Here is a 22699-nt window from a genome sequence, read left to right as displayed (position 1 = left end):
CATCTTCATTTTTCTTTCCTTCTATGTAAAATCGGTTCCGGAAAAAAAAAAGATTCAAATCCACATTGTCATTTTCAAGGAATCCCACTACCTAATATGAGGTATTTTATCACATTGGTAATCATATTCAGACAAAGTTTTTTTTGGACATGTGAAATCTTCAATTCAGCTCAATGGCTATAGAACTAAATCAGTGCACTGTCACAAATATAACCGCATAGGCTCGATCACACATAACAACCCTTCCGTACAGCTCGTCTAATCTGATATCACTGCCTAAATTACCATGGAGTTTTAAAGAATGCTGTGCATTTGTTTTTGAATACACAGCGTATTTTCTTCTAATTACATTCTGATCAGATTTCACAGAGGAAAATACATCTGGCCCATCAATGGCATAAAATGGGTATTTCCTCAGGGGTGCGTAAAGTGAATATAAATCTCCGCTCCTGCCTGAGATTTGCAGAGGTGCGAACACACAGGTCACTTGCACGCTGATTTTTCTTTGTGATTGGGGAGCAGTGCTTGCAAGCTCTCTGCAGTGTAATGAGATCGTGGGCAGTGTGGCTTACATGTATAAAGGTTTCGCTCTTTTGCAAGTAGTCCCTCTGCCCCTGTACGTTAGGTCCCTACATTGCCTTAATGTACCAGCCTCCCATTTCCATTTATTTGAGGAAAAAATAAAAGCAGTTATTTCCTTTAGTTTACTCATACTGAAAGAAAAAAATCACATATAGGCATACAGTTGTGTACTACGTAGATGATATTAAATAAATACATTATAGTGGCTTTCATTTTTAATGGCTCTATCTTTTTTCCTTTTGATTGCCTTCACCAATAAAAGTGTAGTCTGTAGAAAAGCACCCTTCTGGATAATCCACTGTCTCATTTTAACTCATTTTTATCAAGGAATTCCCCCTGCAGCAATCTCCACTGCCAGCCATTAGCCGTGCACATCTGCCCGCAGTAATGACCACTCCTGTGTACATACCTGACTGCCATCTAATTTAGACCTCACCCATAGAACGCTAATGCAACGTCTCCAGGGCCAGCTAAATTCTAGACTGTTGGTGCGTTACAGTTATCACTTCATTTGGTCCTTGGAAGTGAATTAAGAGCTCCTGAGGTTGAAAATAAGTCAAACGCTTATGCTGGGGACCCTCATCTTACCCGTGTCCAGGCTCATGTATGTTCTGACAGAGTATGTGTCACATCACAGCCCTCAGAACTTTATTGCAGTTGTGGCCAAAATAACAGACATTTCAATCCAGTCCCTTCCTCTGTACAACTATGGGTATGTTAGTGTGATCACAAAGAAACAAATTTTGTATCAATAAATAGACCATTTATTAAAATTTGTGCTGACTTTTATTTCTCTTTGACCTGTTTTCTTACTTCTGTGAACAGGTCCCAATTTAAAGGGATTATTTAATTGAAGCAACAGAAATTAAAGGAATAATTTCAAAATTCTCATAAAATGCATCCATATCCCTGTGTTCAGACTCTGAACCTTTTGCCTTTTCTACTAAATTGTAAGGGACTAGAGAGCAGGAGCCATAGAGGGACACTGTATTCTCTACTAAGGTGGATGGACCATCAGAAGACATTAGTAAGGACAGTCGTAAAATGCCACTTAAAGAATCCACTGAACAAGTGCATTTCTGGAGATAAGAATGGTCAGGAGACTACCACAGGGATCCAGACAAGAAATCAGGATGCTTTGACTAACACTGAGGATGTCTCAAGAGATATTTTGGAAAGAGAAGTAATAGGACTTAGATATGGACAGTGACGGTCTAGGAATGAGGCCGACTTCGATCTTAGCTCTGACGTATAAAAATCTTGGAAGTCATCACTCCCATCCTTAAACAAGAAAAATCTGGACAAACTGAAAATCACTTTTCTTGGACCTATCATAGAACTGAGGTAGCAGGGCAAACCATCTCCCTTAAATCTAGAGAGACAGGCACAGCCCGGGGGGTAAAACAATCGAAATTAGTTTCCCTGGAGCAAAAGCCAGAGGAGCCATAAACTGGTAGGAAGCTTAACTGGTAATGTTGACAAATTGCTGGAGGCTCAGTGTAGACTGGTGTAAGAGTGAGAGATTCCTGGGGGAGGGATCCTCCCTGAGTTTTCCCTCCAGGAACCCCACCATGTTCTCACAGGAAGGATCTGAGAAAGAACTCTTCCCACTCCTAGCCCTGGCATGGGGAGGGGGAGAGCAACTGCTGTGAAACCCACCCAGAGCAATCTCTATAACAAAATCCTAGTCTCCAGAGGAAAGTGTTTCACCTCAGCACAATTCTGAAACCTTATCTCACTTGGGGAAAGGAATTCCCTCCCCTTCCAGCCTCCTCCAGTCTTCCTGTCACACTTAAGGGGGGAAGAGAAAAGCCCATATTCATAAAGAACTAGGCTTCAATGAAACAGATTGGGAAAACTGCAGTCCAGGAGTGGAGCATGGCGCAAGGGGGAAAAAACTATACCACTGGGAGAGGGACAGAAAACCTTGTGAAGGCCACATCCTGGAGACATAGGCTCCTATGAACCTATGACCAACACTTAGAAGATTATAGAACACACCCCCGCCCCCACACCCTACAACTGCACCAATAGGTTCCAGTATAATAATAGTGGATTACAGCTAAAAGAGGAGGTGAGAGATGCAAACTCTCTCCAAGGAACAGTACATAGGGAAGAGTCAAAACCAAAAGGGTGAACAAAAACAGGGACTAGAGGAAACTCAGGCCTCTGGTACATCCAACTGCTAGCCAGATTAACATACACCCTCCCACTAAAGACCTATTTCTCTCAATTTGTAGCTCCCAATACAACATGCCTGGCTTTCAAAAAAAAAATTACTAGGTGTGACAAAAGGCAAGAAAAAATAGTCTGTAGAGAAAAAAACATCATCAGAACCAGACTCAAATATGACACGGATGTTAGAATTATACAGAGAATTTAAAATAACTATAATATGTAAAGGGCTCTAATGAAAAAAGTTAGTAGACAGTATGCAAGAAAAGATGGGAAATGTAAGCATGGAAATGGAAACTCAAAGATAGAATCAAAAGGAAATGCTAGAAATCATAAACACAGTAATAGAAATGAAGAATGTCTTTGACTGACTCATCAGTAGAGGGAGTTGAAGCTCAGTCTCAAGTGATAGAGCAGACAGTGTTGGCATTCATTAAGAAAGGGAAATACAGACAGAGGAACCAGCTTAGACCAAAGATGATGTTTTCCATATCTGACCTGAAAGAGGTGGTTTCCCAGGTAGGTGGTCATGAGTGTTAATAGAGGTGGACTGAAAGTAGACATTCAAAAGAAAAGGAATGGTTAAGATGCCAAAGAATGGCTAAGAAAAATGAGCAGTAAAAGTGCACACTGGGTTTGGCATTAGGTGATTACTGGTGATTAAAGCCGGAGCATAAAAGCCAGGGCAGCTTCCATGGGATGCTGGGACAGAACCCAGATTAGAGGGGAAGACAAGTCAAAGGAAGAGAGAAAGTGCATGCAGGGAGCCTGGGCTCCTCTTGCAAAATCTTCTCAGGAATGAGGTATGGTGGGGAGGAAGGACAATAGATTCAGGATGAAGAGCTGGAGAGTGTTTCTAAACATGGGAAAGTTGTGAGACTACTCATAAGTTGAGCATAAAATATTAAATATGTAGTAAGAAAGAGAACAGATTTATGGAGTAAGTACTATTCAAAATTAACTGGTAGAACTGGGACCCTAAATGCAGGAGGAGGAACCACCTTCAGAAAGAAGGAAAGGCCATCTCTTCCACTGAAAGAGCTCTTTTTCATAGCAAAAGGAGTGAAGGGGGAAATGAGGCTATGGATACAGGTAAGTGTGCAGATGCAACTGGGGGCAAGAAATTGAAAGAATTCATGCAGACTGCTTGATAGAGCCATATTATTCCGGAGACCAGTCATTTTCAAACACTTGACATTTTGTACTTGAGTATCCCCGCAAAATGTGTATATTTATGTATGTGTCACAAAATGCCACTGTCAATATTTATTTAACTAAAGCTTAATTTCTTTCTGTATTTAGATAAAAAGGCATTGTATACTACATACACCACATACCCCAAGATCATTGTGCTCCCTCCCTAGAGCATACATCTTGAAGGTACCAGTCTGCAGCAGATTTTTTTTAAGGTTATGTGAAAGGAACTTGGTCAGCAAAAACCTAAACTCTTCTAATTTAGTTTCTGAATCAACCTGACCACCCACATGGACCTGAGAGCACCTCTCTTTAGCACTCGTGCCCACCTACCTTGGAAACCAACTCTTGGTCCTCCAGCATCTATCTTGAGCCAAGCAACATTTGCCCAGTTTCCTATCCCAGCTTCCTCCCCAGACAGAGCTCTTTGATGTGGCAAAATTATGAACAACATTTAGAGATTCACATCTTCCTAGCTGAAGTCATTCCCTCCAATGTCCCTTTCCTGTGTGTGGTGCCTAAAGGCAATCCCCACTTGGTTTGCCCTGGACTTGCAGACAAAAGCCAACAATTCCGAGCTAGTCCACAGCAGTCCTGCATTGCTGATTGAGCTTTGCTGTCACCTCCCTTGCTGTCAGCTGTCATTCTTCTCTTCCATTAGTATGATTGTGACTTGCAACTTCCCTGCCGTCTTCCAGTTTTCTGCTTCTTAGCTTCTCTGGGCTAGGGACAAAAGACACCTGAAGGGCTTCCCTGGTGGCGCAGTGGTTGAGAGTCCGCCTGCCGATGCAGGGGACGCGGGTTCGTGCCCCGGTCCGGGAAGATCCCACATGCCGCGGAGCGGCTGGGCCCGTGAGCCATGGCCGCTGAGCCTGCGCGTCTGGAGCCTGTGCTCCGCAACGGGAGAGGCCACAACAGTGAGAGGCCCGCGTACCGCAAAAAAAAAAAAAAAAATTATAGCCTAGTGACCACAAAGATCTCAGGCCTACAAACTGTGTATTTAGAAGCCAATGCTTATATATACAGTATTTCCCAGATTCTGGACATGCAGATTGTCTCCAGAGCCCTTCCCAGGTATCTGCAAATTCTGAAAGGCTTTTTTTATTCTTCTTGTATATACTTTGGTGGGAGAGTTGGTGACAAGGAAGCATTCAAAAGGTGGAAAGTGGAAAGGAAGGAGAAATCAATGGCCCTGGCCAAGACTGCAGCTAGTCACCCTCTATCTTTGACTAGTTATTCTAAGCAACCCCAGTGCTGGTGGCTCCCTTACCCAGTTGCTGACGCACCACATCCAGCCACCACCACCACACTCATGTACTCCTTAGGTAACACAAGGCACTTCTGCCAAGTGCACATCTTGTTCCTGGATGGGATGTGACCATGAAAGGGTCCAGATTATACAGTCTCACTAAAAGCAGTACAAAGGTAAAAGGAGGTTTTCATGAGGAAGCAATATTTTGGCTTGTGTTTTGGACAGATAACCAGCAGCAACATGGAGATGGGAAGATGGGTTAAGAGGTTGTGCCTATAATCCAAGCCTACTGACGATGACCTAAGCTAAATCCTTAGCCATAAAGAAACAAAGAGGAAGATGAGTCCTGCTGACTTTAGAGAGGCAGACTCAACAAAGCTCTGCAGCTGTTTGGGTACAGGTGAGGTTTCCAACCTAGGACGCTGGGGGATGGTGAAGTTGTGGGAGGGTTCAGAACACAGGAACACAGGCAGGTCAGAATGGAAGCAGGAGATCATGGGACAGGCTTGGGACACAGTGCATTGGAGTTCCACGTAGTCAAAGCTGTGCCGTAGGTAGCGGGACGTATCCTCTTTCCTGTGTGTTAACACCTTTTGGGCACAGTGCTGTTCAACAAAGTCTCGTTAAGCACTGCTGTGTTCCATGCCCAAAGCAATGCTATACATCCATTATTTCATTTCATCCTCTATTGCCTCATCCAGTAGGTTTGTCAGCTCCATGTTGACATATGAGGAAACTGTGGCTCAGAAAGCTTAATTTTCCCAAGGCCAGAGAGCTCTTTGAGCCATGCTCTCCCTGCTACTCATCTCCATAGCAACACCCTAGACACCCCACGCTGGGCTCTCCCATTCTGCTCTCATGCTCTGAGTCCTTGGGGAAGGAAGGTGGTCCTCAATTCCTGATGGGTTAGGAATTTAAGAATACCTATGCTTGAAGAACTCAGAAGAAGAGTCCTTCTAAGCCTACCTCACAACCTCGCACCATGGAGAAGCAACAGAGCATAGTGGTGATGGGCACAGACTCTGAATCCATCCTGCTGGGTTTGGATACCTGCTTTGCCAATTACTATCAATAGTTGTGTGACCTCTGGTAGGTTCTTTAACCTCTCTGTGCCTTGCTTTACCCACTTGTAACTAAAATATTAGTACAAAACCAATATTGTTATTGTGAACATTGAGTTAGTATAGAAATAGAAAGTACTTAGAATAACATCTGGCACACGGTATGTACTACTTACATGGAGCTAGCTGACAGTCCTGTTGGAATATCTCTAGTGACATCAATTTTACTGCCAGTCTCCTTGAAATGCTGTGTCCTAATGGAAGCAGTCAGGCAACCTGGGCCCTGGTAATAACTAAGATATATCACTATAATTATGTTGTTACTGCTTCTTTTTAACTTTTTTATTTTACCTAATTAAGTCCACACATTGATACTGCAAAATCTTATTATTAATCTGGTGCAAAGTACCAGATTAGAGGTTGAAAGACCTGAGAAGTGAATCAGAAAAATACCTGTCCAGAAGTAGCTTACTGTATTAAGTAAACTCTGTCAAACACAGTGATCAATTTGTCCAAACAAAAAGCCAACTCAGTAAAACCTGTATTTTTGGTCTAAGTTTCTTTTTCCTCAGTCAGAACAAAGACATGGTTCAGAGATGGTAGTTACTGATTGGACATCAACGTGGCATCCCTATACTCTCAAGGAAGCTCAAGTAATCTCCCTCAGGTTCCATGGGGACATGTGAGCCACAGATGTAAAGTGGCTTAACCAAAGCCACCAGGCTAATTTCCATCATAGGTGGAAACAAAATCAATCGCTCCAACTCCAAATACAGTGAGCTTACCACTAGACATGCTGACTTGACATTCTGCTCCCCGCTCCACTAGGTCACTGCTCAACATGCTTTTTTGATCATGTAACCCTATCAGTAAAAAAACAATTGAGCAGACAACACAATACATGCATTATAAATATTCTGCTATACCAATACATTAATTACATTATAAAAACTACAAAACTGTAAATTTAAGAGTTGAGTTTTTTTTTTCTTTACCTAAGCGGATCATCTTGTGCATACCTGGAGTGGATGGTCCTCTCCCTTTTAGAAAGCACAGTGCTGGGTGCTGTCCCAGGAAGCCAGTGGAAATAGTAGAGAACAGCTTTTGTGACCGTATCTGTCTTCTCCTGTCACTGTAATAGACCCACAAATTCAGCAGCTTAAAACGACACATTTATTTTCTCCTGGCTCCATGAGTCAGGAGTCCGGGCACAGCATGGCTCAGGTGGTTCTCTCTAAGTGTCTCACAAGGCTGAAAATCAAGGTGTCTGCAGGGCTGTGCTCCTCTCTGGAGGTACTAGGGGAGAAGTCAGGTCCCTGAGGTTGTAGGACTAAGGTCCCTGTTTCCTTGCCAGCTGTTGGCCAGGGGTTGGTCTCGGCTTCTAGAGACTGCTCATCTTCCCAGGCTTGGGACCCTTCATCTTCAAAGCCAGCAAATGGTGGGTTGAATCTTTCCCAGACTTCGAATCTCTCTGATTTCCCTTCTGCCTCATCTCTCTGACAGTCAAATCACTTCTCTAAGACTCAATTTCTTCGGCAGAAAAATAGGGAAAACACCATCTACCTCAGATGACTGGTTTGAGGATTCGATGGGATAATAGATATGAAATTATTTTGAATACTGTGAAGCAACAGATGTGAGGAGAGGTGGGATTTGGGGGGAATTAAAAGGGAAAAGAAAGGACAGGGAAGCTTTTCTCTGCATTTAAGATGATCAGTATGACTCTGATGATAGAAGAATAGAGTCCGAAGAACACTAAAATTAAGGGAGATATTATTTGTAAAAGCATTTTGTAAATGCTATAGTGGTATAGAAAAGTTGGAAATTTTTATAAAATATACACCAAATGAAACACAAATGAACATTAGGGCTTATTGAGATTTACCCTGTATCCCCAAAACGATCATAATTTAAAATCGAAATGAGGAAAAACTGAACATGAGCCAGCATAATACCACAGAGCTACAGATAAGCAAACACCATTTGGTAAGAACAAGTATGCCCTGGGCTCCACAGATATTGTCATGGAGTCAGTTACTTAACTTCACGCCCCAAATGTAAAATGGGAATAAAAATAATAATAGCACCTACCGTAGGGTTGTGAGAATTAAAGAACGCATGTAGGATACTTAGCATGGTGCTAGGCTATAAATATTATCTATTATTTCATCATTGAACTCCAAAGAATGAGACTATGATCAATGAGTCATAAAGCCAAAAATGTGGCAACCAATAATCTGTTGCTAGCTCACAGCCCTTTTAAGACAGTAAAAAGACTCACATATCCCTCAAAAAATAATATGCAAAAAGAATAAAAATATCTTTCAAGTCACTGTAGATAACAGGTATTTTACCCATTATGTACTCTAACCTGATGTTGTGTTTTTGTAGCTTTCAGGACATGGAGCAATCATTCAGCTAAAAGCAAAGGGTTTTATGAATTTGCAGTTCTGGAAGATGCTTCCGGCAGGTGTACCTTCATCCTGAGAAGATTTAGTTAGGGCTTGGTTGCCTAGATTGTTGACACCTGGTGGTTTTTATAGCACATGCTCAACTAAGAGTAATGGCAAAGGAGAGGATCGGGTGTAGACAGATGCATTACACTCTGGGCATGAGCAAACTCTGCATTATCCAGCTGCACGTCACACATTCAAGCATTACACACACCACAGCAACTGTGCCCCAGTCTTGGCAGAATTTCAAGATACTCTGAACTTGAATGCCCCCAAGAGACCTGTTGAGGAACAAAAAGAAAGTAAAAGTAGAGATTTAAAATATCAAATGCCTTACTGCCTGATGTGTTACTGTTTAACAGATGTAATTTAAAACGAAAATCAAAGGACTTTTCCTTTCAATGTGACAGGCCCAAGGGAAATTCTTAAAATAGAAAATATGAAGCAAATCCAAGTTAAGATTCTATGAGAAATGAAAGAAAGAAAGAAAACACTGAAAGAAAAGTCAGTGAAAGAAGAAAAACTATAAAAGGACAACAGTGAGACTTCAGAATGGCTGGAAATTTGGAGGAGACTATTTCAAAAAATGTATTTCTTCATACAACAAATATTAACTAAGCACCTACTATATATCAAGCACTATGCTAGGAGGCCTCAGAGAGCTAACCTATGGGGGGGAACAAGTAAACAGAGAGGGACATTTCATGACAGGTGTAAGTAAAAACAGAATGACAGGGAAAGGCCAGAGGAGGGGCACCTAGCTCTGTGGCATCAGGTAAGAAGGAAGAAGATAAACACAAGAAGACAAAAGACCGTCAATAGAAAAGGGAGATAGAGCTGCCCCGACCGAGGGAAAGTCCTTCCTCTCTGGACCTCAGTTCTCCCAGACATAAATGAAGGTTCCTGGGCTGTGTAATCAGCTCAGGAATCCTATGAATACTGTAAGCAGAAGATCATTTTAATTCCTCTCATTCTTCATACTCCACCTTCAATATGTTGGAAATGCTATCAGTGCTACATTCAAAATATATCTCCAGAATCTGACCTCCTCTCTCTCTCCATCCATCATTGTCCCTGTGGCCTGAGTCAACATCACCTCTCATCTGGATTGATGCCATGTCCTCCTACCCAGTCTGCTTCTATACTCCATTCTCAAGAGCAGCCAGAGGGAGCCCATTCTCCTGGAGCAGGGCAGTCCTCTGTCCAGAATATTGCAGTGCCTTCCCACTGCCCTCAGGCTCATGGACACAGTATGGTCTCTGCCCCACCCCACCTCCACTCCTGTTACGCCCCCTTGCACACTCCTCTCCAGCTGCACTGGCCTATTTGCCATTCTTCCAACACTCTTCACAGGAACCCCTCTCTTTGCTCTAGCAGTTCTTGCTCTTGCCTCAGGTTCGCTCTGCTGATGTTCTCATCTCCCTCAAAGCTTTTCTCAAATTTTGTAACTGAGCGGGACCCTCTGGGGCCTTCCTGGGACAGACCCCTCCCCCATATCCTCTGCTTTAACTCCTCTCTTAAGTAGCCTAGAAAATAGTATCTGACGCACGTTTCCTGAGTTGTTTTACAGACTCGAAAACCCCCACCAAATGGAAGATGTTAACCACGTGATGACCATGAACATGTAGCCCCCAGGCTCCCCAGCCTGGAGCCTAAAGACTGGTAATGTTAACCCCTGTTACTTCACCATCAGCCAATCAGAGGTTGTGCATGAGCTGATCACATACCCTGGGATGCCCCTCCCCACGTTGCCTTTAAAAATTCTTTGCTGAAACCCATGGGGACTTCGGGTGTTTTGAGCACTAGCTACCCTGGACTCCTTGCTTGGCACCTGCAATAAATGCTGCACTTCCCTTCACCACAACCTGGCGTCAGTAGATTGTCTTTACTGCATGTGGGGGAGCAGACCCAAGTTTGGTTCAGTTACAATTTCACATTCTCTGCGAGGCCTACTCTGACCATCTAGGAAACCCTACAACCTATGCCTACACTCCTGTTTGTCCTCGTCATCTGATAATTTACTTAGTTGTTGTGTGTATTGCTTATTGTCACCCTCCTCCCCTCTAGAATGGAAACTCCAAGAGGGCAGGGATCTTTGTGTGCTTTGCTAACCACTAGCCACTGTGTCTTAGAACAGTACCTAGGACACAATAAGCACCTAGTAAGTATTTGTTGAATGAGTGAATACACCAATCTAAAGACAGATAAAAAAGCAAGCAAATCACAGGATCTGCTGGGAAGACTCCTGGTCACCTTTTCTTCACGCAGCTCACTGTGCAGTTTAATAGAAGATAGGAAGGGAGAAGACTGGGCCCTCACAGAACCAGTGCACCAGAGAGCATGGCAGAATGAAAGAATACAGCACAGGATGTCTGAAACAGGATTTTAGTTTTGATTTTGCCACTACTGTGTGACCTGGGCTTCAATTTTCTTGTTTATAAAAGGAGAGGTTAGGTTAGATCAGGAAGAGGCAAACCTCTGCCCTCGGGCCAGATCCACCCCACTTCCCTGTTTTTATAAACAAAGTTTTATTAGAACACAACCACGCCCATTCATTTACATATTGTCTAGGGCTGCTTAATGCCACAGCTGCAGAGCTGAGCAGTGATGACGGAGACAGTACAGTCTGCAGAGCCTAAAACACTTACACACCCGAACCTTTACAGAAAAAGTCTGCCAACCCCTGGGCTAAACCACCAGCATGTAAGAGCCAGACAAGCAGACTTTGTTTTGTTCACCACCTTCCCCCCAGCAGTTAGACCTGTGCCTGGCATATGGCAGGTATTCAATACATATTTGAAGAACTCAGAGGTTTTCAGACTACTTCACTGAGCCTTGAGCAGGTTAAATAATAATAGCAGTAGCTGATAGTACCACATGCAAGGAACAGCCTAAGCACTTAACTTATATCAACAACCCCATGAGAAAAGTTTTATTCATATCACCCCCATTTTATAGATGGATAAACTGAGATAAAAGAGGATTAAGTAACTTGCCCTTCTAAGCAAGTGGGACAAGTTGGGACCTGAACCCAAGCAGTCTAATGCCACAGTTCATACTTGTAACCACTGCACACACTGCCCCTCACCTGGCCAAAGGGACAAGGACAACTGCTTGTTTATCTGTTTTGTCTGTTGGCTTCTACACTTGCTTTTCCTTAAAGAAAGGATCTCTAAATTTTTTAAAGTTTGAAAATCACTGAACTGAATCTAAGTCACTTTAACACTCTAAAATCTAATTTTAGCAGAGCTACTCTAAAGAAAAAAGTTAATAAAATTGCAACCTGTGCCCCGACCTTCCCTCTTCACACACGGGGCCCAAAAAACATTGTTACATGAGTCCATGGCAGGACACCACACGCCCTGAACTGCAGAAGATGGAGAAGACTCACTGCTTCTCAAAGAAAGAATAACTAAAAAAACAATTGTAACTTTTATATCCATTGCACTCTCCAAAAACTATAGGAAAGAACAGATTCAAAGGGAATTAGAATCTAATTCAACTTTTAATTGATTCACTTATTGCAGAAGCTTAGAGGATGAGCTGGAAAGGTGCACAACACATGAAGAATTCCAAAGACTGACTCTGCAGCTGGTAAAAGCATGGAGTGGCATGAAATTTCACTCCAAATTCCAAGGCTCCTGCTCTTGGCCCTAAGCTGCTCTTATTTTTCAGCATGTGAGCACATGTTTTCCAACACAGAGACATCAATAAGTCAGGCCAAGGATAATCTCTAGGTCATTAATTAAACCCTGTGTACAGGCATGCACACGATATCATCGTACACAGCATACGGAGCCATAAACACTACGTGGAACCAGCAACTACAAATCATGAGCATATAATTCCCTTGAGCTTCATAAACCATAAAAATGAAGCTCAAGTGGTTTGTGCAGTCATTTGAATCCCAGAAGGAAATGCAGCACCGTGATTCAAAAGTTGCTTATTGTTTACTTTTATATAATGGATGGATCCTACTTCTCAATTCACGCGTGCCCTCCTCCCACTGGGGCCATCCATCCTCATCCATCCATCCTGACTCTCCCTGTCAGCCATCCCCTCCCAGCCTGGCTTCCCCCAAGCTCTCCCCTCTTCACAGAAAAGGCTCCTCCATGGCAGGAGCAGAGACAGCAGCCTGGTGGGAGTCTGGGGCTTCTCATCTTACCAGCAAATTTGAACAATTCACAAGAGCAGTGGAACTCTGTGAATCATCAATAACTGTTTTTCATGGGACACAGGATATGTAACGCTGCATTCCATGTATTATGACCTACTTATAGATTTGGAAAAACAATGGTTATTGAGCATTAATTTCTTTGTTATTGTTTTAAATGATTTCTTCCCATTCCCTTGTCCTCAAACTCAAGTCTCCACTCAAAACTATGATATCCTTTCCTTAAATCCTACACATTCATCCACTTATTAACCTAACAATAAGAAAACAAATATTTAGTGATCACTGATTATGTACTTAGAAATGTGCAGTAATCAGAAAGATGTTTTCTTCTCACAAGAATGTGCAATCTGGTTTTAAAGTAAAATAAAATAAAATACACTGCAGAGCATGGGAATTGGAGTCAGGTAAACCAGGGTTCTATCTGAATTCTGCTGCTTCTTAACTGTGTGGTATTAGGTGTGACAATTTCTGACAGCAATAATTTTCTCATCAGAATAAGTGAAAATGGTAATATTTGCTTCTCTGAGTTGCTGTGAGAGTTCATAACATATACCTCTTACTTGCTACATGCCCTTGGGTAAGTTACATAACTAGTCAGTGCCTCCGTTTCCTCAGTCTGTAAAATGGGGACTATAAGTGTTCTTCTCCTAAGGTTATTCTGAGGATTAAATGTGTTACTACATGCAAAACATGCAGAAGAGTACTTGGTACATCATAAGTGCTCAGTAAATGTTAGTGGCTCTGATTGTTTCTCTACATGAAGTGCCTATTCCATACCATTTAGTAGGTGTTCAAAGTATTATAAAATAATATCAGTAATAAATAAGAAGTTATTTCATGCCAAATTGTGTATAGACTAAAATAATTTTTTAAGCAGAGAAACACTCCCCAAAGAAGTGAACACAGGGACTCAAACACTATACATCCACGTTAAAAGCAGCATCATTCACAACAGCCAGAATGCGGAAGAAACCCAAGTGTCCACTGACAGGTGAATAGGTAAACAAAGGTGGTACGTACATATAATGGAGTTTTACTCAGCCTTAAAAAGGAATGAAATTCTGATGTATGCTACAACATGGATGAAACCTGAAGACATTATGCTACATGAAAGAAGCCAGTCACAAGGGCACAAATATTGTATGATTCCACTTACATGAGGTACCTAGAGAAGTCAAATTTATGGAAACAGAAAGTAACAAGGTGGCTTCCAGGAGCTGGAGAGATGGGGTATAGAGTTTCAATTTGGGGAAGATGAAAAATTTCTGGAGATGGTGGTGATGGTTGCACGACAATGCAAACGTAGTTAATGCCACATTGTACACTAAAAAATAATTAAAACGGTAAATTTTATATTATGTAACTTTATCGCACAAAAAAGTTTAGAAACAGAGGGCACTGTGAAGAGGGCCCAAGAAGTCTAGGAAGTCTCCTTAGAGCAAGTGGCACAATAACTGCACCTTAAAAGATAGAAAGATCTGGGGGAATGTCATGTTTCCATGACATGACATGACTTGTCATGTCAAGTGAGGGGAACATGCAAGTGAGGGCCCGGTTGGGAAAGGAGCAAGATGGCACGAGGCAGGCCCAGCCGGAGGCGGGCTCTCTGCTGACTGGGGAGAGCGGAACCACAGTGACGAGGCCTGGGTGCAGCCCACACCTCCTCCTTCCTGCCAAGTTACCAGCGCCCACCCTCAAGCCATCCTGCGCTAACTTCAGAATTCATGCCACCTCTCAAACGAGTACCTTTCATCTCTCTTCACAGTTCCTCTTCCTTGGAAATTCCTTTTGTCTGATGAATTCCACTCCCTCAAAACCAGGTTCCAAGGTCACCTCCTTGGCAAAGGCTTCCCTGACTCCGGAACTTCCCCTACACTTTCTCTCCTCAACAAGAACCAATGCTCTTCAAAAGTGGGGCTTTTATCTTTTTCCTATGTCCAGGTCCTGGCACCATGCCAGATGCATTGTTGGTGCTCAATAAATTTGTGTGGAGCGGGTGAATCCTGGGGAAGCTCAATCAGTAGAGCTGAGACTCGATGCACTGGGTACTGGTTAAGACAGGGAGGTGATGATGTGAGCGGGGGTGAAGGAAGGATAAGTCCCCAAACAAGCACACGCAATGGATTGGAAGGGCAGAGAGACTGAGGCCAAGGAAGCAACCAGGAGGACCACGCCCAAGTCCAGGCAGGGAGATATGGGGGTCTGGATTAAGTAATTATGATGAGGATGGAGAGAACTATTTAGAGAACACCCCCCCCCCCAGTAACTGATTAAAAATGAAAAGTCAAGAGCATTGATAAAGTTTTTTAATGGGTTAATTTTTTTTTTTTTTTTTTTTTTTTTTGCGGTGTGCGGTCTCTCACTGTTGTGGCCTCTCCCGTTGCGGAGCACAGGCTCCGGATGCGCAGGCTCAGCGGCCATGGCTCACGGGCCCAACCGCTCCACGGCATGTGGGATCTTCCCGGACCGGGGTACGAACCCGCGTCCCCTGCATCGGCAGGCGGACTCTCAACCACTGCGCCACCAGGGAAGCCTGGGTTAAATTTTTTACTGTGAATGGTTGAAATTATATGGCTTCATTGATTGAGACCTAGAGAATGGCAGGATGAAGATGTTTCATGGGCAGAGTTCTGGTTTCCCGTGAAGCTGAGCCTCTGTGTTTACAGGAAGAGAAGAATGACAAGAAGTCCTGCCCGAAGAGTCACTCACACATCACTCTCCAGGCTGCTACCTTTTCAACCTATTCCAGGCCCCTTTCTTTGTTATCCCATCTTTAAAGGCCCCTGTCTTCACAAAACAAAGAGACTAGTCTTCAAAGCTACTTCATTACCAGAACTTAAAAAATAAAAATTAAGTTCAGTTATATATAACATTCAGTAGGAGACAAGTAGAAGGAACTTAACATACCTCCTTGAAGGAAAGAGTAACCTGGTCTAAACACCAGAAGGGTATATTTTAAGGTCCCTGTGTGACTCTAAACAAGGGAGACACATCCCTTACTTACCCTCTCCCCACTGTGGTGGCCTCTGGGTCAATGCTAACTTTGGCCTCCTGCCTGCCAATCAGACTGACCAGAAAAATGCCATAGCTTAGAGGACTCACATGCTCTAACAGAAATAATCCAAGGTGCCTTCCAGTTTCCTCTTAAGGGACATTGACTATTTGCCAATATACATACTGCAGGTTTGCAACAAGAAATTTTTGCTTCAGATAGTGGGAAGCTCCTGGTCTAAATATACATTGGTGGTGAACACAGTTATATCAGGGAATCATGACAGGGTAACAGACGGATGCTCTTATCTCTGCCTTCAGGAGATGACTATCTCACTATTATCACCCTCCAACACAAAGGGGGAAACTGAGTCCCCTGAAAACAGGCTTTCCCATTGAGGGTACACTGATTGACACGGACAGCACCACTGCAGTGCTAGGAGCCATCCTCAGAACACCAAAAGGCTACATATGGCCAAAAGGCTATGGAAAAATAAGCAGAATTGTTTAATAATTAAATCAGTATTATGTCAGTGCTGGACTTCCTTCGGGAAAAATTATTTCTCAGACAATCAACAAATAATTTGAGATGGGTGGACTACCTGCCGACTGATAATGGTGATTTTCACAAAACTCAAGTCATAAAACTCCAGGAAATGAAACTAAAAAGCAAGGTAAGTCACCATCAGTTTATTTATGTTATTCATACCATTCTAATTGTAAAACTCAGTCTAAAGATGATCATCCCAGCAGGGTTACGGAGGTTCCATCTCAGTGCTTGCCACTGTTTCCAAAGACACATGTGCTCCTGCCTGCCCTTCCCACATACAGAGCCACTCGCTGGTCCCCCGAGAAGGTGACAAAGAGTTGTTCTCCCCCTTCAATCCCTGCATCGCTAGAACCACTAAACATAGACTCTCAGGATTTTAAGCCTAGGAGAGCACTCATTTACTAGTTCTCTCCCAGAAAATACAAACAAGGATCATAGAATGAATCCTGGAAACACTCATTGATTTCTAAATGCTGGTCCTAGGACCTGTGGCCATTAGGATGACATTTTTTACCAGTCCAAGGAAAAATGAGGAGAATAAGGATGATGGGATGAGTTTTCCAAAAGATAAATTTGTTGAATTTAAAGAACTGGATTTTTTTTCCTGATAATATATGCTTCCTATATACACAGATGTGAATGTCATTTTATTCACAAAATGTAGGTAACACATCATACTAGATTTTTTAATATCCTTACAAAATATGATTGTCAATCCCCAAACATTGTTTTTGAAATACTGTTAGCTGATGAGATTTAATAGATTGGGAACTGTCCACTTGTCTAGCTTTCTCTCCTTTGCTTTAATCTTTGGGGCCACGGGCGCACTCCTCAGCTCACCGTGCACAGCCATCATCAATCCGCACAAGGCTCCCCTTCCTGCATCAGCTTACCCTCATCCCTGCTCCACATTCCTCCTCCACTCCACCAGCTAAGTGCCCACCTCATAATGGTTACTGAAAAAGATAAGCAACAGTCCATGCACATTAAAAGAGTATTTACACACAAGCAGCATCATTTATTTTATAAGTATCTATACACATCCAAGAACCTACATCAGTTCTCTCATTTTATGAATAAAGTAATTGAGGACCAAAGAAGTGAAGTGACTTGCCCTTGGTCACAAGAAGGTATAAGCCATCTTGTACTCCCTCTATTTTTCAATAAGGTTTTTGGCCATTTCCCTAAAAGAAAATACACATATACACACTTTTTTAAATTTCTGAAAGAAATAAAATTAATTACCCTCGTTCATTGAAATACTCATTAAATCTCAAAATCAAAACTTCCTGAGTCTAGCTATTTCTATAAGGTTATACTGATCACTTGAAAGGTCTTGTGGACTTGATTCATCTAGGATATCACGAGTTGGAAAACAATTTAATAGGCATATTTTTAATGTGATATACATAAATTTGCTTTAGGGATCCTCAGAGGTGTTTTTGTTAAAAAACAAAAAAAAATCAGGGACCATTTTAACCAAACAATCTAGAAACTCATTTAGGATGCCTCTTAGCTCACCCCATTTTTTCAAACCTTGAGTCCTATCTTCTCTGGCATCTCCTTTCCAGATCCCAAGAGAAAGCATTTTCCTCAAGTCCCACCACCACCACTTGCATTCTATTTTCTACCTTCAAGGTCGGCTTTAGAAAATGTCTCCTTTAGATACATCAGAGTCAGACTCCCCCACGGGCATGTCCAGCTGAAGCCACAGGCTGGAGCACTGCACAACTCTTTTCTCACACCCCCATTAGAATTCATGAAGCAACTGATTCTAGTATATGCACCCAAAATATTTAATTTGTTACTTCCAAGTACAAATCATAGGGTAATTTCATCTAAGTGTTTATAAAATACTGTAAAGTAGCATCCTATTGTTACCCGCCCTTCATCTACAAGAAACGATGCCTTCATTGATGGGCTACCTGCCCCATAGGTTCTGACAAAGGAGATGGCTTAATTGAAGACTTGTTTATTTTATAATGAATAGCAGAAAAAGGGTCCTGTTCTTGGCTTGGAGATTCCAAATTTAAACTGAAATCCCTCTAAAAGCCAGTAACCAATTCTATGACCTAACAGAGCCCAGCAGTATATCACTGCAAGCCTGTAAAGCCACAGGCAACCTTGAACATCCGCACTATGTCAAGAGCTTTAGTACTCCTTGGTTGAGAAGTGTCACAAGAATTAGGTTCTCTAATCACCAGCCTGAGACTAACACTGTGGAGTTTATTTCAGCAGAAGTGATGTTATTTCATAGCAAGAATGGCTTTCACTGCTGTATGAAAGAAAACATCCTTGCATTAACCATTTGCGTCCACCACTAATTATAACCATCCAACTTCTTTCTATAAACCACTCTCTGATCGCAGCAGGACTACCCACTATTAAAATGCTTATTGGTTCGATTCCTTCTTCTATGGCTTTTCTTAGACCTCACCCTGATGAAGTAAGCTTTAGTCTCTTACACATTGCTTCTACTGTATTTGTAAAAAATAAATCTTCAGATAAAGTACTCTATGTTTTAAAAGACAAAACAGAGACCTTCAAGATGGCGGAGGAGTAAGATGTGGACACCACCTTCCTCCCCACTAATACATCAGAAATACATCTACATGTGGAACAACTCCTACAAAACACCTACTGACCACAGGTAGAAGACCTCAGACTTCCCAAAAGGCAAGAAACTCCCCATGTACCTGGCCATGTGGCTGACAGGGTCTTAGTACTCTGGCCAGGTGTCAGGCCTGTGCCTCTGAGATGGGAGAGCCGAGTTCAGCACATTGGTCTACCAAAAACCTCCTGTCTCAACATAATATCAAACGGCAAAAGCTCTCCCAAAGATCTCCATCTCAACGTTAACACCAGCTACACTCAAAAACCAGCAAGCTACAGTGCTAGATACCCTATGCCAAACAACTAGCAAGACAGGTACACAACCCCACTCATTAGCAGAGAGGCTGCCTAAAATCGTAAGGTCACAGACACCCCAAAATACAACACCAGACACTGTCCTGTACACCAGAAAGACAAGGTCCAGCCTCATCCACCAGAACACAGGCACCAGTCCCTTCCACTAGGAAATCTCACAACCCACTGAACAAACCGTAGCCACTGGGGGGCAGACACCAAACACAACAGGAAATACGAACCTCCAGCCCCTGCAGACTGTGAAAAGGAGACCCTAAACACAGTAAGTTAAGCAAAATGAGAAGACAGAGAAACACACAGCAGATGACGGAGGAAGGTAAAAACCCACCAGACCAAACAAATGAAGAGGAAATAGGCAGTCTACCTGAAAAAGAAATCAGAGTAATGATAGTAAAGATGATCCAAAATCTTGGAGATAGTATGGAGAAAATAAAAGAAACATGTAACAAGGACCTAGAAGAACTAAAGATGAAACAAGCAATGATGAACAACACAATAAATGAAATTAAAAATTCTATAGAAGGAATCAATAGCAGAATAACTGAGGCAGAAGAATGGATAAGTGACCTGGAAAATAAAATAGTGCAAATAACTACTGCACAGCAGAATAAAGAAAAAAGAATGAAAAGAATTGAGGACAGTCTCAGAGACCTCTGGGACAAAAATAAATGCACCAACATTCTAATTATAGGGGTCCCAGAAGAAGAAGAGAGAAAGAAAGGGACTGAGAAAATATTTGAAGAGATTGTAGTTGAAAACTTCCCCAATGTGGGAAAGGAAATAGTCAATCAAGTGCAGGAAGTGCAGAAAGTCCCATACAGGATAAATCCAAGGAGAAACATGTGCCAAGACACATATTAATCAAACTATGAAAAATTAAATACAAAGAAAAAAATTAAGAGCAGCAAGGGAAAAACAACAAATAACATACAAAGGAATCCCCATAACGTTAACAGCTGATCTTTCAGCAGAAACTCTGCAAGCCAGAAGGGAGTGGCAAGACATATTTAAAGTGATGAAAAGGAAAAACTTACAACCAAGATTACTCTACTGAGCAAGGATCTCATTCAGATTTGACAGAGAAACTAAAACCCTTGCAGACAAGCAAAAGCTAAGAGAATTCAGCACCACCAAACCAGCCTTACAACAAATGCGAAAGAACTTCTCTAGGCAGGAAACACAAGAGAAGGGAAAGACCTACAATAACAAACACAAAACAATTAAGAAAATGGTAATAGGAACATATATATTTATAACTACCTTAAATGTAATTGTATTATATGCTCTAGCCAAAAGACATAGACTGGCTGAAGGAATCAAAAACAAGACAAGTATATATGCTGTCTACAAGAGACCCACTTCAGTCCTAGGGGCACATACAGATTGAAAGTGAGGGGATGGAAAAAGTTGTTCAATGCAAATGGAAATCAAAAGAAAGCTGGAGTAGCAATTCTCATATCATAAAACATAGACTTTAAAATAAAGACTATTACACGAGACAAAGAAGGACACTACACAATGATCAAGGGATCAATCCAAGAAGATATAACGATTGTAAATCTTTATGCACCCAACATAGGATCATCTCAATACATAAGGGAAATGCTAACAGCCATAAAAGGGGAAATCAACAGTAACACAATCATAGTAAGGACCTTTAACACCCCACTTTCACTAATGAATAGATCATCCAAAATGAAAATAAATAAGGAAACAAAAGCTTTACATAATACATTAAACAAGATGTACTTAATCGATATTTATAGGACATTCCATCCAAAAACAACACAATACACTTTCTTCTCAAGTGCTCATGGAACATTCTCCAGGATAAATCATATTCTAGGTCACAATCAAGCCTTGGTAAATTTAAGAAAATGGAAATTGTATCAATTATCTTTTCCGACCACAAAGGCTATGAGACTAGATATCAATTACTTGAAAACATCTGTAAAAAATACAAAATCATGGAGGCTAAACAATACACGACTTAATAACTAAGAGATCACTGAAGAAATTAAAAAGGAAATCAAAAAAATACCTAGAAACACATGGCAGTGAAAACAGCACGACCCAAAACCTTTGGGATCAGCAAAGGCAGTTCGAAGAGGGAAGTGTGTAGCAATCCAATCCTACCTCAAGAAACAATAAACATCTCAAATAAACAACCTAAACTTACACCTAAACAATTAGAGAAAGAAGAACAAAAAAACCCTCAATGTTAGCACAAGGAAAGAAGTCATAAAGATCATATCAGAAATAAATGAAAAAGAAATGAAGAAAACAATAGCAAAAATCAATAAAACTAAATGCTGGTTCTTTGAAAAGATAAACAAAATTGATAAAGCACTAGCCAGACTCATCAAGAAAAAAGGGAGAAGACTCAAATCAATAGAATTAGAAATGAAAAAGGAGAAATAACAACTGACACTGCAGAAATACAAAGGAACATGAGAGATTACTACAAGCAACCATATGCCAGTAAAATGGACAACCTCGAAGAAATGGACAAATTCTTAGGAAAGCACAACCTTCTGAGACTGAACCAGGAAGAAAGAGAAAAGATAAACAGACCGATCACAAGCACTGAAATTGAGACTATGATTAAAAATCTTCCAACAAACAAAAGCCCAGGACCAGAGGGCTTCACAGGCAAATTCTACCAAGCATTTAGAGAAGAGCTAACACCTATCCTTCTCAAACTCTTCCAAAATACAGCAGAGGGAGGAATACTCCTAAACTCATTCTACGAGGCCACCATCACCCTGATACCAAAACCAGACAAAGATGTCACAAAGAAAGAAAACTACAGAACAATATCACTGATGAACATAGATGCAAAAATCCTCAACAAAATACTAGCAAACAGAATCCAACAGCACATTAAAAGGATCATACACCAGGATCAAGTGGGGTTTATCCCAGGAATGCAAGGATTCTTCAGTATATGCAAATCAATCAATGTGATAAACCATATAAACAAATTGAAGGAGAAAAACCATATGATCATCTCAATAGATGCAGAAAAAGTTTTTGACAAAATTCAACACCCATTTTTGATAAAACCCCCCAGGGAGTAGGCACAGAGGGAACTTACCTCAACATAATAAAGGCCATATACAACAAACACACAGCCAACATTGTTCTCAATGGTGAAAAACTGAAAGCATTTCCTCTAAGATCAGGAACAAGACAAGGTTGTCCACTCTCACCACTATTATTCAACATAGTTTTGGAAGTTTTAGCCACAGCAATCAGAGAAGGAAAAGAAACAAAAGGATTCCAAAATGGAAAAGAAGTAAAGCTGTCACTGTTTGCAGATGACATGATACTATA

General features: G+C 41.6%; 1 long non-coding RNA gene across 2 annotated transcripts in view; it reads right to left on the bottom strand.

Annotated features, from left to right (window-relative positions):
- The window catches only part of LOC137210166 (uncharacterized), a 139335-nt gene that overhangs the window by 60044 nt on the left and 56592 nt on the right, over nucleotides 1-22699 (bottom strand). Inside the window, exon 3 of one of the 2 annotated variants that reach the window (XR_010936291.1) lies at nucleotides 7290-7396. The exons of the other annotated variant lie outside the window; for it this stretch is intronic. This is a non-coding gene — a long non-coding RNA (uncharacterized lncRNA). Of the gene's footprint in view, nucleotides 1-7289; nucleotides 7397-22699 lie in introns of those variants that run through there. 2 annotated transcript variants of the gene reach the window in all.

Source organism: Pseudorca crassidens, chromosome 17, assembly GCF_039906515.1.
Source record: "Pseudorca crassidens isolate mPseCra1 chromosome 17, mPseCra1.hap1, whole genome shotgun sequence".
Lineage (NCBI taxonomy): Eukaryota > Metazoa > Chordata > Mammalia > Artiodactyla > Delphinidae > Pseudorca > Pseudorca crassidens.
This window is presented reverse-complemented; position numbering and strand designations above follow the sequence as displayed.